Source organism: Balaenoptera physalus (genome assembly GCF_965194825.1).
Source record: "Balaenoptera physalus genome assembly, chromosome: 1".
Classification (NCBI taxonomy): Eukaryota; Metazoa; Chordata; class Mammalia; order Artiodactyla; family Balaenopteridae; genus Balaenoptera; species Balaenoptera physalus.
The window spans coordinates 3,908,884-3,930,860 of record NC_138882.1 but is presented as its reverse complement, the minus strand read 5'-3'; the positions used below and the strand labels follow the sequence as shown (position 1 = coordinate 3,930,860).

Sequence of the window (21,977 nt, the reverse complement as noted above, 5' to 3'; positions counted from 1 at the left end):
TACAGGAAAAAGTCTGGACCTGCCTAAGAGGCAAGAGACCATTGTTTCAGGGTGCGTGAGGAGAGGGGATTCAGAGCACAGCCTAAACGAGTTTCAGAGACCCGTGTGAGCCACGGCTATCAGCTCGGACCCCAGAGATGGGCATGAAAGGTTAATGCATTTCTCTAAGCAGGAAACAGAAGAGAACGAAATGATGTACAAAAACAAACCCAAAACAATTAAGAAAATAGTAATAGGAACATACATATCGATAATTACCTGAAATGTAAATGGATTAAATGCTCCAACCAAAAGACACAGACTGGCTGAATGGATACAAAAACAAGACCCGTACATATGCTGTCTACAAGAGACCCACTTCAGACCTAGGGACACATACAGACTGAAAGTGAGGGGATGGAAAAAGATATTCCATGCAAATCGAAATCAAAAGAAAGCTGCAGTAGTAATTCTCATATCAGAAAAAGTAAACTTAAAAAATAAAGAGTATTACAAGAGGAAAAGAAGAACACTACATAATGATCAAGGGATCAATCCAAGAAGAAGATATAACAATTGTAAATATTTATGCACCCAACACAGGAGCACCTCAATACATAAGGCAAATGCTAAGAGCCATAAAAGGAGAAATCGACAGTAACACAGTCCTATTAAGGGACTTTAACACCCCACTTTCACCAATGGACAGATCATCCAAAAAGAAAATAAATAAGGAAACACAAGCTTTAAATGACACATTAAACAAGATGGACTTAATTGATGTTTATAGGACACTCCATCTGAAAACAACAGAATACACTGTCTTCTCTAGTGCTCATGGAACATTCTCCAGGATAGATCATATTTTGGGTCAAAAAACAAGCCTTGGTATATTTAAGAAAACTGAAATCATATCAAGTATCTTTTCAAACACAATGCTATGACACTAAATATCAATTACAGGAAAAAATCTGTAAAATATACAAACACATGGAGGCTAAACAATACACTACTAAATAACCAAGAGATCACTGAAGAAATCAAAGAGGAAATAAAAAACTACATAGAAACAAATGTCAATGAAAACATGAAGACCCAAAACCTATGGGATGAAGCAAAAGCAGTTCTAAAAGGGAAGTTTATAGCAATACATTCTGACCTCAAGAAACAAGAAAAATATCAAGTAAACAACCAAACCTACACCTAAAGCAATTAGAGAAAGAAGAGCAAAAAACCCCCAAAGTTAGCAGAAGGAATAAAATCATAAAGATCAGATCAGAAATAAATGAAAATGAAATGAAGGAAACAATAGCAAAGATCAATAAAACTGAAAGCTGGTTCTTTGAGAAGATAACCAAATTGATAAACCATTAGCCAGACTCATCAAGAAGAAAAGGGAGAAGACTCAAATCAATAATAGAATTAAAAATGAAAAAGAAGAAATAACAACTGAACTGCAGAAATAAAAAGGATCATGAGAGATTATTACAAGCAACTATATAGCAAAAAACTGTACCACCTGAAAGAAATGGACAAATTCTTAGGAAAACAAAACTTTCCAAGACTGAACCAGGAAGAAATAGAAAATATAAACAGACCAATCACAAGCACTGAAATTGAAATTGTGATTAAAAATCTTCCAACAAACAAAAGCCCAGGACCAGATGGCTTCACAGGTGAATTCTACCAAACATTTAGAGAAGAACTAGCACCTATCCTTCTCAAACTCTTGGAAAATATAGCAGAGGGAGGAACACTCCAAAACTCATTCTACGAGACCACCATCACCCTGATACCAAAATCAGACAAAGATGTCACAAAAAAAGAAAACTACAGGCCAATATCATTGATGAACAAAGAAGCAAAAATCCTCAACAAAATACTAGCAAACAGAATCCAACAGCACATTAAAATGATCATACACCATGATCAAGTGGGGTTTATGCCAGAAACGCAAGGATATTTCAACATACACAAATCAATCAATGTGATACACCATATTAACATATTGAGGATAAAAACCATATGATAATCTCAACAGATGCAGAAAAAGCTTTTGACAAAATTCAACACCCGTTTATGAAAAAACTCTCCAGAAAGTAGGAATAGAGGGAACTTACCTCAACATAATAAAGGCCATATATGACAAACCCACAGCCAACATCGTTCTCAATGGTAAAAAACTGAAACCATTTCCACTAAGATCAGGAATAAGACAAGGATGCCCACTCTCACCACTATTATTCAACATAGTTTTGGAAGTGTTAGCCACAGCAATCAGAGAAGAAAAAGAAATAAAAGGAATCCAAATCAGAAAAGAAGAAGTAAAGCTGACACTGTTTACAGGTGACATAATACTATACATAGAGAATCCTAAAGATGCTACCAGAAGACTACTAGAGCTAATCAATGAATTTGGGGAAGTAGCAGGATACAAAATTAATGCACAGAAATCTCTTACATTCCTATACACTAATGATGAAAAATCTGAAAGAGAAATTAATGAAACACTCCCATTTACCATTGCAACAAAAAGAATAAAATACCTAGGAATAAACTTACCTAAGGAGAAAAAAGACCTGTATGTGGAAAACTATAAGACACTGAAGAAAGAAATTAATGTTGATATAAACAGATGGAGAGATATACCATGTTCTTGGATTAGAAGAATGAACATTGTGAAAATGACTGTACTCCCCAAAGCAATCTACAGATTCAATGCAATCCCTATGAAACTACCAATGGCATTTTTCACAGAACTCGAACAAAAAATTTCACAATTTGTATGGAAACACAAAAGACCCCGAATAGCCAAAGCAGTCTTGAGAAAGGAAAACGGAGCTGGAGGAATCAGGCTCCCTGACATCAGACTATACTACAAAGCTACAGTAATCAAGACAGTATGGTACTGACACAAAAACAGAAATATAAATCAATGGAACAGGATAGAAAGCCCAGAGATAAACCCACGCACATATGGTCACCTTATCTTTGATAAAGGAGGCAAGAGTATACAATGGAGAAAAGACAGCCTCTTCAAAACCTGGTGCTGTGAAAACTGGACAGCTACATGTAAAAGAATGAAATTAAAACACTTCCTAACACCATACACAAAAATAAACTCAAAATGGATTAAAGACCTAAATGTAAGGCCAGACACTATAAAACTCTTAGAGGAAAACATAGGAAGAACACACTTTGACATAAATCATATCAAGATCCTTTTTGACCCACCTCCTAGAGAAATGGAAATAAAAACAAATGGGACTTAATGAAACTTAAAAGCTTTTGCACAACAAAGGAAACCATAAACAAGATGAAAAGACAACCCTCAAAATGGGAGAAAATATTTGCAAATGAAGCAACTGACAAAGGATTAATCTCCAAAATATAGAAGCAGCTCATGCAGCTGAATATCAAAAAAACAAACAACCCAATCCAAAAATGGGCAGAACATCTAAATAGACATTTCTCCAAAGAAGATATACAGATTGCTAACAAACACATGAAAGGATGCTCAACATCACTAATCATTAGAGAAATGCAAATCAAGACTACAATGAGGTATCACCTCACACCGGTCAGAATGGCGATCATCAAAAAATCTACAAACAATAATGCTGGAGAGGGTGTGGAGAAAAGGGAACCCTCTTGCACTGTTGTTGGGAATGTAAACTGATACAGCCACTATGGAGAAGAGTGTGGAGGTTCCTTAAGAACTAAACATAGAACTACCATATGACCCAGCAATCCCACTACTGGGCATATACCCTGAGAAAACCATAATTCAAAAAGAGTCATGTACCACAGTGTTTGTTGCCGCACTATTTACAATAGCCAGGACATAGAAGCAACCTAGGTGTCCACTGACAGATGAATGGATAAAGAAGATGTGGCACATATATACAATGGAATATTACTCAGCCATAAAAAGAAACGAAATTGAGTTATTTGTCATGAGGTGGATGGGCCTAGAGTCTGTTATTCAGAGTGAAGTAAGTCAGAAAGAGAAAAAGAAGTACTGTATGCTAACACATATATATGGAATCTAAAAAAATAAAATAAAATAAACTTCTGATGAACCTAGGGGCAGGACAAGAATAAAGACACAGACATAAAGAATGGACTTTAGGTCACAGGGAGGGGGAAGGGTAAGCTGGGACGAAGTGAGAGAGTGGCACTGACATATATACATTATTAAATGTAAAATAGATAGCTAGTGGGAAGCAGCTACATAGCACAGGGAGATCAGCTCGGTGCTTTGTGACCACCTAGAGAGGTGGATTAGGGAGGGTGGGAGGGAGATGCTAGAGGGAGGGTATATGGGGATATATGTATACATATAGCTGATTCACTTTGTTATACAGCAGAAACCAACACACCATTGTAAAGCAATTATACTCCAATAAAGATGTTAAAAAAAAGATACTACCAAACACCACTTGATGAAGGATGAACAATATTTTGTAAATGTCACTTTGGAGGGGTTCCAAATTATTAGGAAAGTAGGGATAGTTTACATACCTTGTTTTATTCATCTACTTATTTATTCATTCATCCCACAAAGAGTTATTAAACACTAGCACCTAAGGATAAAGTAGTGGGCATATAGCGTAAATCATGGTCTCTGACCCAAGGATATATAAATGTTATTATTTAAACATTTATATAAAAAGTGTTCATTATGTTCTTCTGTGTGCAAAGTACTCTGTCTTGTCCTTAGAATGAGAAGGTGGAGTACACAGGGCGCCTCCTTCAGACCATTTGAGCTAAGGACAGAAGGAAGGAAATCGAATTGCAGGGGTTCAAGTAGAGAGAGCAGAGATGGTACACACTGAGCTTACAGCGGGTGTGGGCCGTCCAGGGTGTAGGTGAGCAGGCTTGGGGGAGACCGTCCACTCTTCAGCCCGACCACTGTCATGGTTGACAATGGGCAGGAAACCGTACTGCACAGGAGTTTTGAACGAGGAGGAAGGACACCTGGCTCCGGTCCCAGGACCAGGGCTCACCTGCAGGTAACTTGGCTGCTTCCTTCTCAGTCTCCTCATCTGTAAAGTGAGAGAATTTGGATCAGGTTGTCTGTGCATTCCCCCCAATTAATTTAGGCAATGCGAAACTTTTTTTCTACTTTATTCTGGGAAGGGATTATCAATGGTAAATACATTTTTATCTCTAAATTCAGCAACTTAACTTTCCTCAGTGGAAAGACTTAGTATTCCAAAACATGTATCATGACCATCTCCCAAAGCATCTTTTAAACACTTCTTTGCCAGTGGCAGCGAGCTGATCTTGGGAGCTTATTATTCAGGTAAAAATGATAAATAACAGGCATATAATATCCATCTATATGTTATTGAAACCTGTGTGTGAAAAGTAAAAGATTCGATGGACGATGCCAGTATTTTCTCAGTGCCATGCCTTCCATGAAGGAACTCCTCCTATTGGGTGCCTTGACAGTCGCCCACCTGCTGTGATTTGAGGACTCTCTATTTCTAAATTATATCTGTCACTCTATCTGCAATTCTACCATTACTGGTTGATGTCTTCGTGTTAAGACATTATCTCTGAGATTTCTCATTCAAGATGCAAATATCCTTAGAGAGTTTACTGCAATAAGCCATGAGCCAAGAAGAGATTAAGGAGAGAAAATGTTAGGTGTATACATTTGATGAGTAAGAGAGAAAGAAACTCAGTAAGAAGTGGGCTGCCTTGGGGAGGCCCTCCCTCCACAAAGAGAACCCCCAGTGATCAGAGGCCAAGTGAAAGCCCTTCGTTAGGTCAGAGTGGAGATTTGGCTGCGTCAGGAAAAGAAACGCTGAACAAGGTGGGAGAATGCAGAAGACAAACTTCATTCACTTTATAATTTTTCCAAGGGTTAGTCCTAGTGCCAGATGTTGGTCATGTAGTCAGTCAGACTTGGGGTGATTGAACTTTTCATCTTTATGCTTGAAAAATTTTCATTGTTTACATATGTTCATGGACATGTCAAGAAAGGTTGAAATTAAATGAGATATTGCACATGAAATGACTTGTATCAACTCTAAAGTATGAACCAGATGTGATTGTTTTTATTTGATAGAGAAAGCAAGGGCAAGGGGCTTTAGAGGATAAAGGGTAAGGGAAGTAGCTATACAAATACATAAAATTGTATCTGGCAGCATAAGCTAATTTAGCCCCAAAAGCATTTTTCCCTCTCTTCATCATAACATCCATCCCTCACTTCAGAACAGAAACATAGGTAGGTCTTTTGGAGAAAAGCTTTCCCTGCCTGAACATAGCAGGGCAGTAACAGAGCAAGATGGTCTCTGGTCAGGAAAAGAGGGGATGCAGGAGCAGTTAACCCCCAGCACATCCAGAAGACATCAGGGTTTCACCTGAGAGAAACTCTGTTCTCTATCAGGAGGAAAAAATGTGATCCAGAGTAAGTTCCAAATGTCAGAAGAATTAATCAAATTATTCCAAGTCCATTTACGCAGTGTTATGTGAAGGACACTAACAGTGGGCTGATTATGAGTCTCCCATATGGATAAGCTGTATCCTGCTTTTGTAGCCACAGTATCTGCAACAGTTAGAGAATGATGGCAAAGCATCACCATTTCTGAAAGTTGATCACAAGGCCAACTTCAGCAGTAGTTAAGACTAGTTCTCCACTCTCACTGTCTGCAACGATCACATAAAGTCTTTTGAAACTTCTGGCTCACAAAAGCAAAATGAACAGAAAGGAGATCCAACAGAAAGAAGAGACGAATTCTGGTTCCTATAGAAAAATCTCAATAGTTTTCTTCCACAGTTTTATGATGCTTCAAACTTAGGCTCACGAAACTTGATTCCCCAACATAGTTCCAAGAATCAGATCCTATTATTCCAGGTTCAGTTTCCATTTCCCAAACCACTGCTCCATCCTCCATTCTATTTGCTCCTTTGTTTTTATTTTTTTTCACAATCAAGTAGAAGGAAACCAGGTGTTCACCCTGATTTCAGAGAGAAAATAACCAGAATGTTCCACCTGTGAATCCCCATACAGTCAAACTCTCCACCTGAAGATGCTTTTAGCACAGCAAATACCCCAGAGACAGAGGTAGTGCTAGAAGCAGTTAAGCTGTGACTAGAGAAACATACAACACTGAAGTCTATTGCAGACAGGTCCAAACTCAGCACCAGGTCTCCTCAGAATTTCTGGCTCTGATTACTAACCTAAGTCCCCAGAAGAGAGTTCACCAGCTGCTGAGGTTTTATGGAGGTATTACCCACGTGACACCAGCCTGGCAAAGAGTAGCCTATGATGACTCAACCAGAGTGTCTGGGCGATTCCTAGCCATGCTCTGCAAGCCATAATCACCCCCAAGTAAGCTTGTGAGGGGACAGGGCCCAAAGAAGGAGAATCCTCCCACACCACACCCCTCTCTGATGGCCACACAGAATGAGAGGAGAGACATCCTCAGGGAAATTAGAATGAGAGGCAGCTGGGTCAACTATTGTCACTCTTCTGTCAGGGCCCTTGCAGACCTGGCTGGTAAAAACAAGGAGAAAGCACTTTACACCTATTAGACTAAAAAAAAATGGAGAGCTGATAATGCTAAGTAAAGAGAGATACAGAGGTATGGGGAGAGTGCAGAATGGTATAACTTTTCTAGAGAACAGTCTGGGAGCACTTAAATTACACACATTCCTCACAGCCCATTGGTTTCAATTATATAAACATGCCACACACACACAAATACATGTATATGCCATATAGGTCCTTTTAGGGATAGTTATTTCCATGGAAATTGGGAGTCAGGAAATTGATGGCAATTTGAGTATCTATTGGGATACGAGAGTGAATAGGAAAAAACAGTGGATGCACACATTCATTTAAACAACAAATTAGAAGTACATATATTAACATAAATAGATCTTATACATACATATGGGGGGAATTAGCAGAATGAAATAAATAATGCAACGCCATTTGCATAAGTTAAAAATATAGGCTCACAAAACCACGGTATCCATTTGGGAACAACGATGGCAAACAAAAGCAGCCACATTAAACACTACAGAAAGTTGTCTATGGGGAAGGGGAGGAAAATGAAAGTAGGAAGTGGGTATAAAAAATAAGGAAGGAAGGAAATGAGGGAGGATCCTTATACAGAATTATGATAATTTTCCATAACTGGAAAATATGATTAATGCAATCATCTGTATCTGAGTCCAAACAAATCCTGTCTGTAGAGTCTGACTAACATGTACTGCGTTTCTCCTCTCTTACCTCCTCCTCCATATCAAGAGTCTTGTATGGTATAAAACCATATGCTTCGGGGAATGGGAAGGGTAAGCTGGGATGAAGTGAGAGAGTGGCATGGACATATATACACTACCAAATGTACAATAGATAGCTAGTGGGAAGCAGCCACATAGCACAGGGAGATCAGCTCGGTGCTTTGTGACCACCTAGAGGGGTGGGATAGGGAGGGTGGGAGGGAGACGCAAGAGGGAGAATATATGGGGATATAAGTATATGTATAGCTGATTCACTTTGTTATACAGCAGAAACTAACACACAATTGTAAAGCAATTATATTCCAATAAAGATGTTAAAAAAAAACACAAAAAACAACCATATGCTTATTACAGACATCAGAAAGGAGAGGTACTACACCAGATGGACCCCCTTGCAGATCCACCGGCCTCCCTCCACACACTGGGATATCCAGAGCCACACCCAGAATTCTTGTATAGACTTTGTAAAAATCACTGCAGTTTAAAGCTGAATAAGAACTTAAATATCAGTCAAATTTTACATTTTACAGATGAGGTGGCTGGAACCCCTCAAGATGACAAGTGACCCAGAAAGAGAATGCATGTCCCTTAACTCCAGCTGGGAGATTTCCCACTACATCCTTCAACTACACAATTTAGCACTGAATGACTTTACCTTCTATAAATTTTTTAAATTAATTTATTTATTTGTTTTATATTTTTGGCTGCATTGGCTCTTTGTTGCTGCACGTGGGCTTTCTCTAGTTGCAGTGAGTGGGGGCTACTCTTCATTGCAGTGCGCGGGCCTCTCATTGCGGTGGCTTCTCTTGTTGCTGAGCACGGGCTCTAGGCATGCAGGTTTCAGTAGTTGTGGCACACAGGCTCAGTAGTTGTGGCTCGCGGGCTCTAGAGCACAGGCTTAGTAGTTGTGGCACACAGGCTTCGTTGCTCTGCAGCATGTGGGATCCTCCAGGGCTCCAACCCATGTCCCCTGCATTGGCAGGTGGACTCCTAACCACAGCACCACCAGGGAAGTCCCATCTTCTATAACTTTTTGAGGGCAGTGGCAATGTCTTATTTGCCTCCCTAATTGGATCCAACTCAAGAAAAATTTATATCACTGAATAGAAATTTATTTATCCCTGTATGTCTATCCGTCTAACCTGCTATTGACAAGGTTATACATTCAAAAACTGCAAGGATCAATTACTTCTGTTCAAAAATGGATTCTACTGGTCATGATGAGATCTGGGTCCATAGCAGACCCTTATGAATTTTAGTTGAATCTCAATTAAATCAGTGAGTTTTTACCATAATGAGGAACAAAACTGTCTCTCTAAGATGATTTTTGTTTCACCCCAGTTCTCACCTGGAACACAGCAAACTAATTAAGCCGCAACGCAAGATAGAGTTCAGTACTTTCAATCTGCTAAATCCCTTGATTTAATATTGAATTAACCTCCCTGGAGCCCTGCCATATTGATTTTTCCGTCACATCACACCATGGAATGGGAGGTAGCAAACAAAGCGTTTAAACACACTCTAGTAATAACATTATTCATTCTCATGGACGCCATATTGGTTCACACCTGTGTGTCTCTGCCATGTCCCCCAGCAGCCAGGAGGATCCCATCCTTCCAGACTCAACTCGAGTTGAGTCCAGGAAAACTCCCTGAGCCCTCACGACACATCCAAACAATAATCTATTTACATGTCTCTTATTCCCATCAGTAGAGCTACAGGAGTGCAGGAACTGAGCCTTTTTCTTTGTTCCCAATAATATCTACCCAATTCCTGACTCAAAGTAGGGGCTCAAGAATTGAACACAATAAGGGAAAAGAATCCAAAAAAGAGTGGATACATGTATATGTATAACTGATTCATTGTGTTTTACACCTGAAACTAATACAACATTGTTAATCAACTATACTCCAACAAAAAAATTTTTTTTAAGTTATTCAGTAATCAATATTAGCAAGGTGTCTGGACTATAGAGAGAATATTTAAAAATTTTTTTAAGAAAAGAATTGAACAAAATGGATATAAGAGAGGCAAGATAGGGACCCAATTAGTTTTTTTCAGATATGTTAATTAAGAGATTATAGTCCACAGGACAGAGTAGTAGCTTAGGTTCAGGCAGGCAGAGGGTACAGCTCTATGTAGGGAAGAAGGTTCTATTGGTCTCTCGGGTCAGAATCTAGGAATGGTTGATGAATGTAGACTTTAAACAAGAAGAACAGTTACTCAGGCTATGAGCATCAGCAGCAAAATGTCAGGATGCTGGGCAGTAAAGGGGTGGGGTACCAGGAAATGAGGGCTGGAGACAACACCAGTGACTCTGAGCTGGGGGTTCTCTATAAGCTGTAAGCCAAGTACAGGGGCAGGTCTCAGAATACCAGCCAACCCCAAATCCAAGTTGGCAGCAAGTCAAGATAAACTTTAGTGTGGACACCAAAGAGACCAAGAAAAAACTGGTTTGGAAATAACTTACACGTAGCTCAACATGAATTCAGTAAAACAAGGCTACATCCTAATATCTCTCTCAAAAGTGTGTAAGATTGAAGCTCTTATAGAAATACAACATAAGCAGAGTATAGCCTTATAAAACTCCCAGTTTTATTTCACTGCATATTCTAAAATATTAAAATAATGTTATTATTCCAAAATATCTATATTTAAGACCTACAGAAAAAAAATGTTGTTAAGTCATTCAGAAGTAGTATATACATTCTATAAGGTTTCTGATATGATTCTAGCACATATAATTTTAATTCTTATATGATAAAACTGCTTATTCAAATCAATAATGTTAACTTAAGCTTTTAAATTTTATCTCCATTTTTATGTGTTTAAAAATGTGCCTTTAAATTTTTTGATCTACATCTACAGATTTATCAGAAAATCTAGCTCAGAAGTGAAGAAAACGGCTTCTAAGGATATTCTTTAATAGCCTGCAAAGTAATTCTTTTTGCAATGTTGTCTTCTTCTACTATCACCTGAGTATAAACCTTTGCTGGTGGATCAGTCCTTTCTCCAAAGTCCAGTACAAGGAAGTTTCTCACACAACTGTCAGACAACCTTGACACTTTTCCAGAATGCCAGGGAGTCATATCCTTTCCAGAAAATATTTTGGGAGAAGAAAATAACCTCTATCTCAGCGTATAATGTAGTAGCAATAAAAGAAAAAATGATTTAGAAATCTTTAAGAATGGGGTTTTTTTCCAGAAGTTTCCAGAAGCCATTACCAAACTCCTTTGCCCAAAAAAAGTATTCTGACACAAAAAGAACTGCTAACATGCATATCTTGAGCTTTGTTTCATAGGGGACTGGTTTAATGCCCTTTTAGAGCAGTTCACCAATATTCCAGCAAGAACCTTCTTGAAAACTACAGATTACAGAGGATAGGTGATTGAAAAATAATTTAAAATGTTAGAATGTTTACTGGGTTATTAGGGATGGGAGAAGGGGGATAGAGTTCAGGGCTTCAGAGAGTCACTCATGTGTGCAGCTTCTTCTTCCTGCGCACTTGCATGAATGAAATGAGGAAAGCCAGAAAAAGGTTTAAAATTATCTCACAGACAGTACAAGTCGTTTCCTCCAAGGCTCCCTCTCACAGGAACAGGTGTTCTTCCTCCACTTGGACTTGGATCTGGGGTTACATATACACAATGCACTCTTTATGGAAGGCAGACATTTGTTCCTAATTCTAAAATTTTATTTTAATGAAAATTTTGTCTAAATGCAATGTGGTATCCCAGATAAAATCATGGGGAAAGGATATTAGTGAAAAAACTGGAGAAATTTGAAGAGTCTGGAATTCAGTTAATGGAGTGTACAAATGTTGGTTTCTTAATTTTTCCAAACATGCCAGGGTATCATAGGATGTTAACAAGGAAAACTGGGTGAAGGTTGTATGGGAACTCTCTGCACTTTCTCCAAAACTTTTTTGTAAATCTAAAATTATTCAAAATTAAGATGTATATTTTTTAAAACCCTTTGATATCTTTGTTAATAAGCGTAGTATTTACCATTCCATGCAAAACTTATTTCACTCATGCTGCCTTTGAAATGCACATAAAATAAAGCTCCTAGTAGCTAAATTCATGACTCTAACTTGTCTTGGAAGAGCAGATATTTACCAAGGTTTCTGGAGATTCTGTAATCTCATTGTAAATCAAGTCGTAGAGAAAAGAGGATTCATAAAACAGATGATAAAAAATGCCAAGATATTCATATGGCTCTTGAAATTCAATTAATGGGGATTGTGAATTTCATATTTCTATTAAAAAGTAACTTTTATAAAAGGTAATTGAAATTCTTTTTTACTATGACATGCTAAACAGAGCAAATTATTAATTTATTTCAATTTAATCAAGATGTATTGAAGGTGGGAGACTCACTGCTCTGATTTGTGGTGGGGTACTAAGTAATCATGAAAACAGAATACTAAACCTTCATTGATTCAGAAAATCTACAAGGGTTTTTCCCAGTATATGTCTATAGCTTGAGCCACTGAAAGAACAAACTTGATAAATAAAAATAAATAACTATATAAAAACTATTTTAAAATGAATATAGAAAAGTCAGATTTTATATTATAAATTTGCTTTTTAAATCTTCACTCCAATGAGTTCCTATTCTATCAAAAGGCAAGGGGAAAAAACTGTATTAAGGTCTAATAGAGTGATGATTGGAGGAACGACAGTAAAAGCAGTGATAGGTATTGACAGATGCCATCCGCAGTAATCTGCTCATAGCAATTCCCCACGAAAGGCCATGATTCATCTTCCTGTTGGAAATGGGTTTGTCCATAATCACCCTAGATAATTCATCTTCCTCCCATGTTTAAAAGATCTCCAGGAAGGACACCAAGATGGCCTGTACCTTCCAACATTTAGCAACCCTCATTGCCAAGGAAGTTTTCCCTGTTTAGCTTCCAAATTACTACGTAATTCCAGGTAAGGAAAACAGAGAAGATATTAGTCTATTAGGTTTTCTAGCAATCTTTTATCTACTGGTAAAGAATGAATTAATCCCTCAAAGATGGGTGCTCCCTAGATGAATGAAGAAAATAGTTTCTGAACTAAAAAAAGAATTACCATATGATACAGCAATTCCACTCCTGGGCATATACCCAGACAAAACTATAATTCAAAAAGATACATGCACCCCTATGTTCATAGCAGCACTATTCACAATAGCCAAGACATGGAAACAACCTAAACGTCCATGGACGGATGAATGGATAAAGAAGATCTGGTACATATAGACAATGGAATACTACTCAGCCATAGAATGAAATAATGCCATTTGCAGCAACATGGATGAAACTAGAGATTATCATACTAAGTGAAGTAAGTCAGACAGAGAAAGACAAATACCATATGATACAATTTATATATGGAATCTAAAATATGGCACAAATGAACCTATCTACAAAACAGAAAGAGACTCACAGACATAGAGAACAGACTTGTGGTTGCCAAGGGAGAGGGTGGCGGGGGGGAGGGAAGGACTGGGATTAGCAGATGCAAACCAGTATATATAGGATGGATAAACAGCAAGGTGTTACTGCAGAGCACAGGGAACTATATTCAGTTTCCTGTGATAAACCAAAATGGAAAAGAATATTTTACAAAGAATGTCTATATGTGTATAACTGAGCCACTTTGCTGTACAACAGAGATTGGCACAACATTGTAAAGCAACTATACTTCAATACAAAAATATTTTAAAAATATATTTTCTGTGGTTTATTCCCCTGGATGGTGACAAACAGACTTCTCCATATGAGCCCAATTCTGACTCATTCCAACACATTGCAAAATATAACAACAGACCTGTGAAATCCACCATGAAATAATCAATTTAGTCTTCCTAACATCATACTGCTCTTTAACCCAATGTACATATTTATAAAAGACATAGACAACATTTACAAAAGGGTTAAACATGGCTGCCTTTATTGAGATTTGGATTAGGACTATGGCAAGACAACCCAACCACTCTGTGATATCTAATATGGCATAGGCTTCTCATTAACCAAATTCCACAATAATACCCCAAAGAAGGCAGCTTATTAGGCAATTATTGTCCCATAAACCACTTTTCTGTATACGCTGTAATCTTCATGCAAGCTTATTATAGTTTCTTTAAAATACTTTTTCATATTAAGGAAATTGAGAAATTTACTTCAACACTAAAATTAGCAAATTACCTTGGATTTGCAATTCTATTAATTGCTCTTCCCTTGTATTTCTTGGCAGACTCTGAAAACTTTGTAAAATTTAGCTCTACCTCACATTAATGAAATATTTCAGGCCACTGAAAGTGTCACTAATGTCATTTTCCAGGTCAGTTTCAAATTGAAAACATGTTCATACTTTACACTCAATTTTGTCACCCAACTGCTCCTCAGTGAACTTGTAGCAATTCCAGGATATTCTTTAAATAAGGTTATTTGTGGGTATGACATGTGACCATTTTTGACAGACTGAGTGAAAAATAGATTTATTCAAAAATGCCCATTTCTTTTTATTTAAAAATGTTTTAAATGTTAACTTTATGCAGCAAACTATATTTTCAAGCCATTTCTAAATTATTATTTCAGTGTCCAGGTTACTCAGTATTTTTTCCACTTTATCTATGGAAAAGTGAGATTAAAACACATTGTTAAATGCATAAAAAAGAGGAATAGAAAAGTGATCTTAAACTTTGAATTCTAGCTCAGTGTTATGCCCATAAGACCTTTTTCGTAGTAATAATCCACATTTTTCCATTATAGTGAAACTTCTCTATAGTTGGAGCCATCTATGACTAGAGCCATTGAAAGAACAAACTTGGTAAGTAAAATAAACAACTGTATGAAAAATAATACACAAAGAAAAATAAAGGGAGACGAGATGTTGGAATAGAAGGACCCTAAGCTCACTTCCTCTCACAAGCACACTAAAATCACAACTAACTGCCGAACAACCATCAGTAGAATGACTGGAACCTACCAGAAAATATGTTCTACATCTACAGACATAAAGAAGAAACCCAACGAGATGGTAGGAGGGGTGCACTTGTGATATAGTCAAATCCCATACCCTCCAGGTGGGCAACCCACAAACTGGAGAACAATTATATCACAGAAGTTCTCCCACAAGAGTGAGAGTTCTGAGCCCCATGTCAGCTCCCCCAGCCTGGGAGTTTGGCATCAGGAGGACGAGTCCTCAGAACCCCCCAGTGGGTCTTGATTGTAGGAAGTACACAGAACTGAGGGAAACAGAGACTCCATTCTTGGAGGGTGCACACAAGGTCTTGTGCACACCAGGACCCAAGGGAAAAAGCAGTGACTACCTAGGAGCCTGGGCCAGACCTAACTGCGGGTCTTGCAGGGTTTCCTGGGGAGGCAGGGGGCAGCTGTGGCTCACTGTGGAGACAAGGACACTGGTGGCAGAGGTCCCAGGGAATATTCATCAGTGTGAGCTCTCCTGGAAGCCGTCATTTTGGCACCAAGACCTGGCCCCACCCAACAGCTTGTAGGCTTCAGTGCTGGGATGCCTCATGCCAAACAACCAACAGGGCAGAAACACAGCCCCACCTATCAGCAGACAGGCAGCTTAAAGTCTTCCTGAGCCCACAGTCACCTCTAAACACACCCCTTGACAGGGCCTTGCCCACCAGAGGGACAAGACCCAGCTCCACGCACCAGTGGGCAGGCACTGGACCCTCCCACCAGGAAGCCTGCACAAGTCTCTAGACCAGCCTCAGCCACCAGGGGGTAGACATCAGAAGCAAGAGGAACTACAATCCTGCAGCCTGCAGAACAGAGACTGCAAACACAGATTAGAACTTACCCTGGGATCAGCTGATCCCTGGCCCTTGGGTGATGAGAGGGGAGTGTACTGCTGGGACACATAGGACATCCCCTACAGAGGGCTGCTTCTCCAAAACTGAGAAACATAACTAATCTTCCACATTTGTAAAAGTACAAGTAGAAATGTAGACAAAATGAGACAGCAGAGGAATATGTTCCAGATGAAGGAACAAGGTAAAACCCCAGAAGAACAACTAAGTGACATGGAGATAGGCAATCTACCCAAGAAAGAGTTCAGAGTAATGATTGTAAAGATGATCCAAGAACTCAAAAATAATGGAGGCACAGACCAAGAAGATAAAAGTAATGTTTAACAAAGAGCTAGAAAATATAAAGAACAACCAAACAGAGAGTAACAATATAATAACTGAAATGAAAATCACACTAGAAGGAATCAGTAGCAGAATAAATGAGGCAGAAGAATGGATAAGTGAGCTGGAAGACAGAGTGGTGGAAATCACTGCTATAGAACAGAATAAAAAAAAAAGAATGAAAAGAAATTAAGACAGTCTGAGACCACTGGAACAATGTCAAACATACCAACATTTGCATTATAAGGGTCCTAGAAGGAGAAGGGAGAGAGAAAGGGCCTGAGAAGCCATTTGAAGAGATAATAGCTGAAAACTTCCCTGACATAAGAAAGGAAACAGTCACCCAAGTCAAAGAAGCACAGAGAGTCCTATACAGGATTAACCCAAGGAGGAACATGCTGAGACACATAGTAATCAAACTGACAAAAATTAAAGATAAGGTAAAAATATTAAAAGTAACAAGGGGAAAGTAACAAATAACATTCAAGGGAATCCCCATAAGGTTATCAGCTGATTTTTCAGCAGACACTCTGCAGGCCAGAAGGGAGTGGTATGATACATCTAAAGTGATGAAAGGGAAAAACCTACAACCGAGAATACTCTACCCAGCAAGGCTCTCATTTAGATTTGACAGAGAAATCAAAAGCTCTACAGAAGAGCAAAAACTAAAAGAATTCAGCACCACTAAACCAGGTTTACAACAAATGCTAAAGGAAATTCTGTAGGCAGAAAAGAAAAGGCCGCAACTAGAAACAAGAAAATTAAGAAACGGGAACTCTCACCAGTAAAGGCAAATTACAATAAAGGTAGGAAATCATCCACACACAAATATCTAAACCAGTAACCATGAGAGGAAAAGAGTACAAAAGCAGGATATTTTAAATGCATTTGAAATTAAAAGATCAGCAACTTAAAACAATCATGTATATATCAATATATAGACTGCTATATCAAACCTCGTGGTAGCCGCAAACCAAAAATCTGTAATAGATATACACACAAAGAAGAAAAATGAATCCAAACACAACACTAAAGATAGTCATCAAATCACAAGAGAAGAGAACAAAAGAGGAAGGGAAGAAAAAAGATCTACAAAAACAAATCCAAAACCATTAACAAGATGGAAACAAGGGGACTTCCCTGGTGGTCCAGTGGTTAAGACTCCATGCTTCCACTGCAGGGGACATGGGTTCAGGCAACTAAGATCCTGCATGCCATGCAGCACGGCCAAAAAAAAAAAAAAGATGGAAATAAGAACATACATGTTGATAATTACCTTAAGTGTAAATGGATTAAATGCTCCAACCAAAAGACAAAGACTGGCTTGAATGGTTACGTAAACAAGACCCATATATATGCTGTCTACAAGAGACCAACTTCAGACCTAGAGACACATACAGACGGAAAGTGAGGGGATGGAAAAAGGTATTCCATGCAAACGGAAATCAAAAGAAAGCTGGAGTAACAATACTCATATCAGACAAAATAGACTTTAAAATACAGAATGTTACAAGAGACAAGGAAAGACACTACATAATGATCAAGGGATCAATCCAAGAAGAAGATATATCAATCATAAACATACACGTACCCAACATAGGAGCACCTTAATATGTAAGGCAAATGCTAATGGCCATAAAAGGAGAAATTGACAGTAACACAATAATAGTAGGGGACTTTAACACCCCACTTACATCAGTGGACAGATTGTCCAGACAGAAAATAAATAAAGAAACACAGGCCTTAAGTGACACATTAGAACAGATTAACTTAATTGATATTTATAGAACATTCCATCCAAAAGCAGCAGAATACACATTCTTCTCAAGTGCTCATGGAACATACGCCTCGATAGATCACATGCTGGGCCACGAAGCAAACCTTGGTAAATTTAAGAAAATTTACTGAAACACAATTCATGTTCCAATTCACAGACTCACAGACATAGAAAACAAACTTATGGTTACCAAAGGGGAAGGGTGGGAGGGAGGAATAAATTAGGAGGTTGGGATTAACATATACACACTACTTTATATAAAAAAGATAAGCAACAAGGACCTACTGTATAGTACAGAGAACTGTATTAAATATCTTATAATAAACTATAATGGAAAAGAATATAAAAAGCATATATATATATATATCTTTGATGTATACCAGAAAATAACACAGCATTGTAAATCAACCATAATTCAATTAAAAAACAGCAAGAACAACAAAAAAAGAAAGTGTGGTGTGCAGAAGCCATGTCTCGAAAGCGGAGTGGTCACTGTGACAGGATGCTGAGCAGCCAGGAAAGGTGAGGACTGAGAACTAAATTGTTGGACCAACTTGGGTGTCTCATTTATCTCTGAATCTGCTGCACAGGACCTGGTAAGCAGTCAGAAGTTCTTTCTGGTGTGTGTATCACAAGTGTATTAGATAATACAACACCAGAAGTGATTTGGAATGTAGTGGAGGTGGGAAAGGGGCAGATGATTTATACTACAAGGTACAATTCTTAGCAGTGTTTTGATATCTGATTCATCATGATGTATATGCCTGTGCCATGTCTAAATGGGCAAAGATGATTTGTATAAGGGCAATTTATTTATGCACATTACTTTTATATTGGCTAAAAAACCTTACTAAATATTTTCATATTGCTTTTGGAGAGCTCTCACTGGCTTTCATTGATATAATTTGCCTGCCTTTGTTACTTTTTAGGTTCTCCAAAAGGAATCAGATCATTATTGAAAAACATAGTAAAACCCTGAGCAAAGGGGATGGATGAGAAATTAGAAAGTGCAGTGAAATTTTAAAATACAAAACTTACCAAACATTCATAGACTTTAAGTTGGGAAAAAGCAATGTCGGTAAATAACAAACTCAATAGAGGTAAGGTATTGAGTTTTACTAGGACATTTGAAACACTGCATTATAAAGTCCTCTAGGAAGATGTTTCTTAACATCTTAATGCTTTGGTTAGGCAACCTATCACTGACATTGAAATAAGTAATGAAAAATATCAACACCATGAACTGAGAGAAGATAGCTAATGGGATGACAAAAGGCCAGGGGTAAGTCCTGTTTTATGTAGCTTGATTTATGTATTTGGAAAGAGGCGTAAACATTTACAGATTACATTCTTAGACGGCACTAACTTTGATGATGCTACAAAAGTGATTAATAGAGGAAAATAAAATGCACCAGAGCTTGGAAAGTTACTTTTTCTACTTTGGGGTTCTAAGACTTTGTAGATGTATAAATTTGGATGCTCAAACCACATCATGTGCACAGTGGCATTGGTCAAGGGAGTTGAAGTGGTAAGGAGAATTCCTCCAGCCACCTCTCCTCTCCCAAAACCCAGGCAGAGACAAGCTTCCTTGTCTTTTTGTGCTGGTGGTAAATTTTTTTTCTAGCCCCCTCTACTCGAGAGTGCAGATTGTTGTGGATTTTAGTTTTATTTGGGGGTTCTAATTTCTAACTCTGTTTCAGCTGGTTCTGAGAGAGTATGTCTTCTCCTCTGAGACTAGTACAGTTTCTCTCTCCCTGCTCCCTGCCCCACCCCAGGTAGTTTCCAATGAGCAATAACGTCACAGCTAAACTTTCTTTTTCAATAGAGAAAGGGAAAAAGACATGGTGTTGGCTTAAACACTAGCATTTTCTGCTATAGCATATTCCTTTGGCCCCATGAAATATACACTCCCTCCTCAGAAAAGATGATCCCAGGAACTCATCTAATAACATGCAGCTCAGAGCTCAAGATTTCTGCAATGACTGCAATGACTGATTTCTGCAATTTCTCAATGACTGGTAAAAGACAGTCATTTACAAGTCTAAGTATGGTGCTTCATGTCCCTATAAACCAAAGCACAGTTTATCCACTCCTCTCTTATATGTCCAACATATATTGCTGGAGAAAGAACAGGATAACCACAATAAAAACATTTATTTAGGGAAAGAAGGAAGGAAAATCAGAGCAGTCATTGGTCTATAGAAATTTTCTAATGCTAAATGGCTGGAATTTCCAAACTCCCTGGTGATAAGTTCCTTGGTCCTGGTCTCCTTAAGGGATCTCCTTGTCTACTGTCTATCATGGCCCCAGTGTTTTCCCTCTGAGAAGTTTTCCTTTTTCCCTAATGCTCCATGACCACATCTAATGTGGATATTTAAGAGTATGCTCTTCTTAGGGGCTGTGCAGTTTTTTTTTGGCTCATTTACTGCTAGTGCAGGACTATAGTTTAGGGGCTTCTTTAGGAATCAGGGGGAAAACACCATAGTTTTTGCTAGCCAGGCTCGTGGTTCCTTTGAAAATACAATTTTCTGAAAAAGAAATAGTGGGTTTTTAGTCTATTTTGTATCCATCAGTTTCATATGCAAGCCCAAAATCTTATGTAGACTTAAAAAAAAAAAAAAACAGTCTTATTTCCTGACCTCTAGCCCCTACCATCTCCTCTTCTCAGTTTAACAATGGTTCCCTTGATCCATGTAAAACAGTAGACTTGAATAGGAAGACATTGTTCAGATGATCTTTGCAATAAGAGTAGCTCAAATTGTCTGATCCAGAAGTCTGAAAAGGAAGTGATTTTTTTAATGCAAAATAAGTTGTTTGAACATAGTTACTTCCTATTTCTTGCTGCAGTTCCTAAAATAATTAAAATAATTTCTTTACTTCTTGTAGTACTTCTCACCAAAAAAAAAAAAAAAAAAGTGTTTTCAAAGTGGGTCTTTGTAGGCAAAATAAACTGAGTCTTTGTATGCCTGAAAATATTTTTATAATACCTGAAGTTAAATGAAAATTTGGCTAGGTATAAAATTATAGATACAATGTGGATTTTTTTTCTTTATAGCTTTAAAAATACTACTATTTTTTTTCTTCCAAAAAAAGAGAGAGATCTGTGATTAATGTGATCCTCCTCCTTTGTTCATGGTCAGCTTTATCTCTTTAGAACTTAATAGAAGTTTCTCAATATAATGTTTTAAAATCTCATTATAATGTGGTTATGTTTGTATTTCTCCTTATTCACACTTGTACACTTCGTAATCTATGAAGCCAGATGTCATTCATCTTTTCTTTCTTTTATGGGGGAATTAATTTTTAAATTGAAGCATAACATAAAGTGTACACATCTTAAGTGTATATCTCAATGGTATCTTTTATTTATTTATTTATTTATTTATTTTTGGCTATGCTGGAGCTTCATAGCTGCGTGCGGGCTTTCTCTAGTTGTGGTGAGCAGGGGCTACTTTTTGTTGAGGTGAAGGGGCTTCTCATTGCGGTGGCTTTTCTTGTTGCGGAACACAGGCTCTAGGCATGCAGGCTTCAGTGGCAGGTAGTTGTGGCACACGGGCTTTGTTGCTCCGCGGCATGTGGGATCTTCCCGGACCAGGGATCGAACCCGTGTCCCCTGCATTGGCAGGTGGATTCTTAATGACTGGACCATCAGAGAAGTCCCTCAATGATATCTTTATATGGTGAATATACCCACATAACCACCACCCATATCAAGGTATAGAATATCCCCAATACTCTAGAAAAGTAACTATTTTTTTACTTCTAGCACAATTTATTAGTCTTTCCTGTTATTTATACAAATGAA

At 38.0% G+C, this 21,977-nt stretch overlaps 1 pseudogene across 1 annotated transcript in view; it reads left to right on the top strand.

Annotated features, from left to right (window-relative positions):
* The window catches only part of LOC309643287 (HIG1 domain family member 1A, mitochondrial-like), a 388,991-nt pseudogene that overhangs the window by 27,711 nt on the left and 339,303 nt on the right, over positions 1-21,977 (top strand). The window lies entirely within an intron of this gene.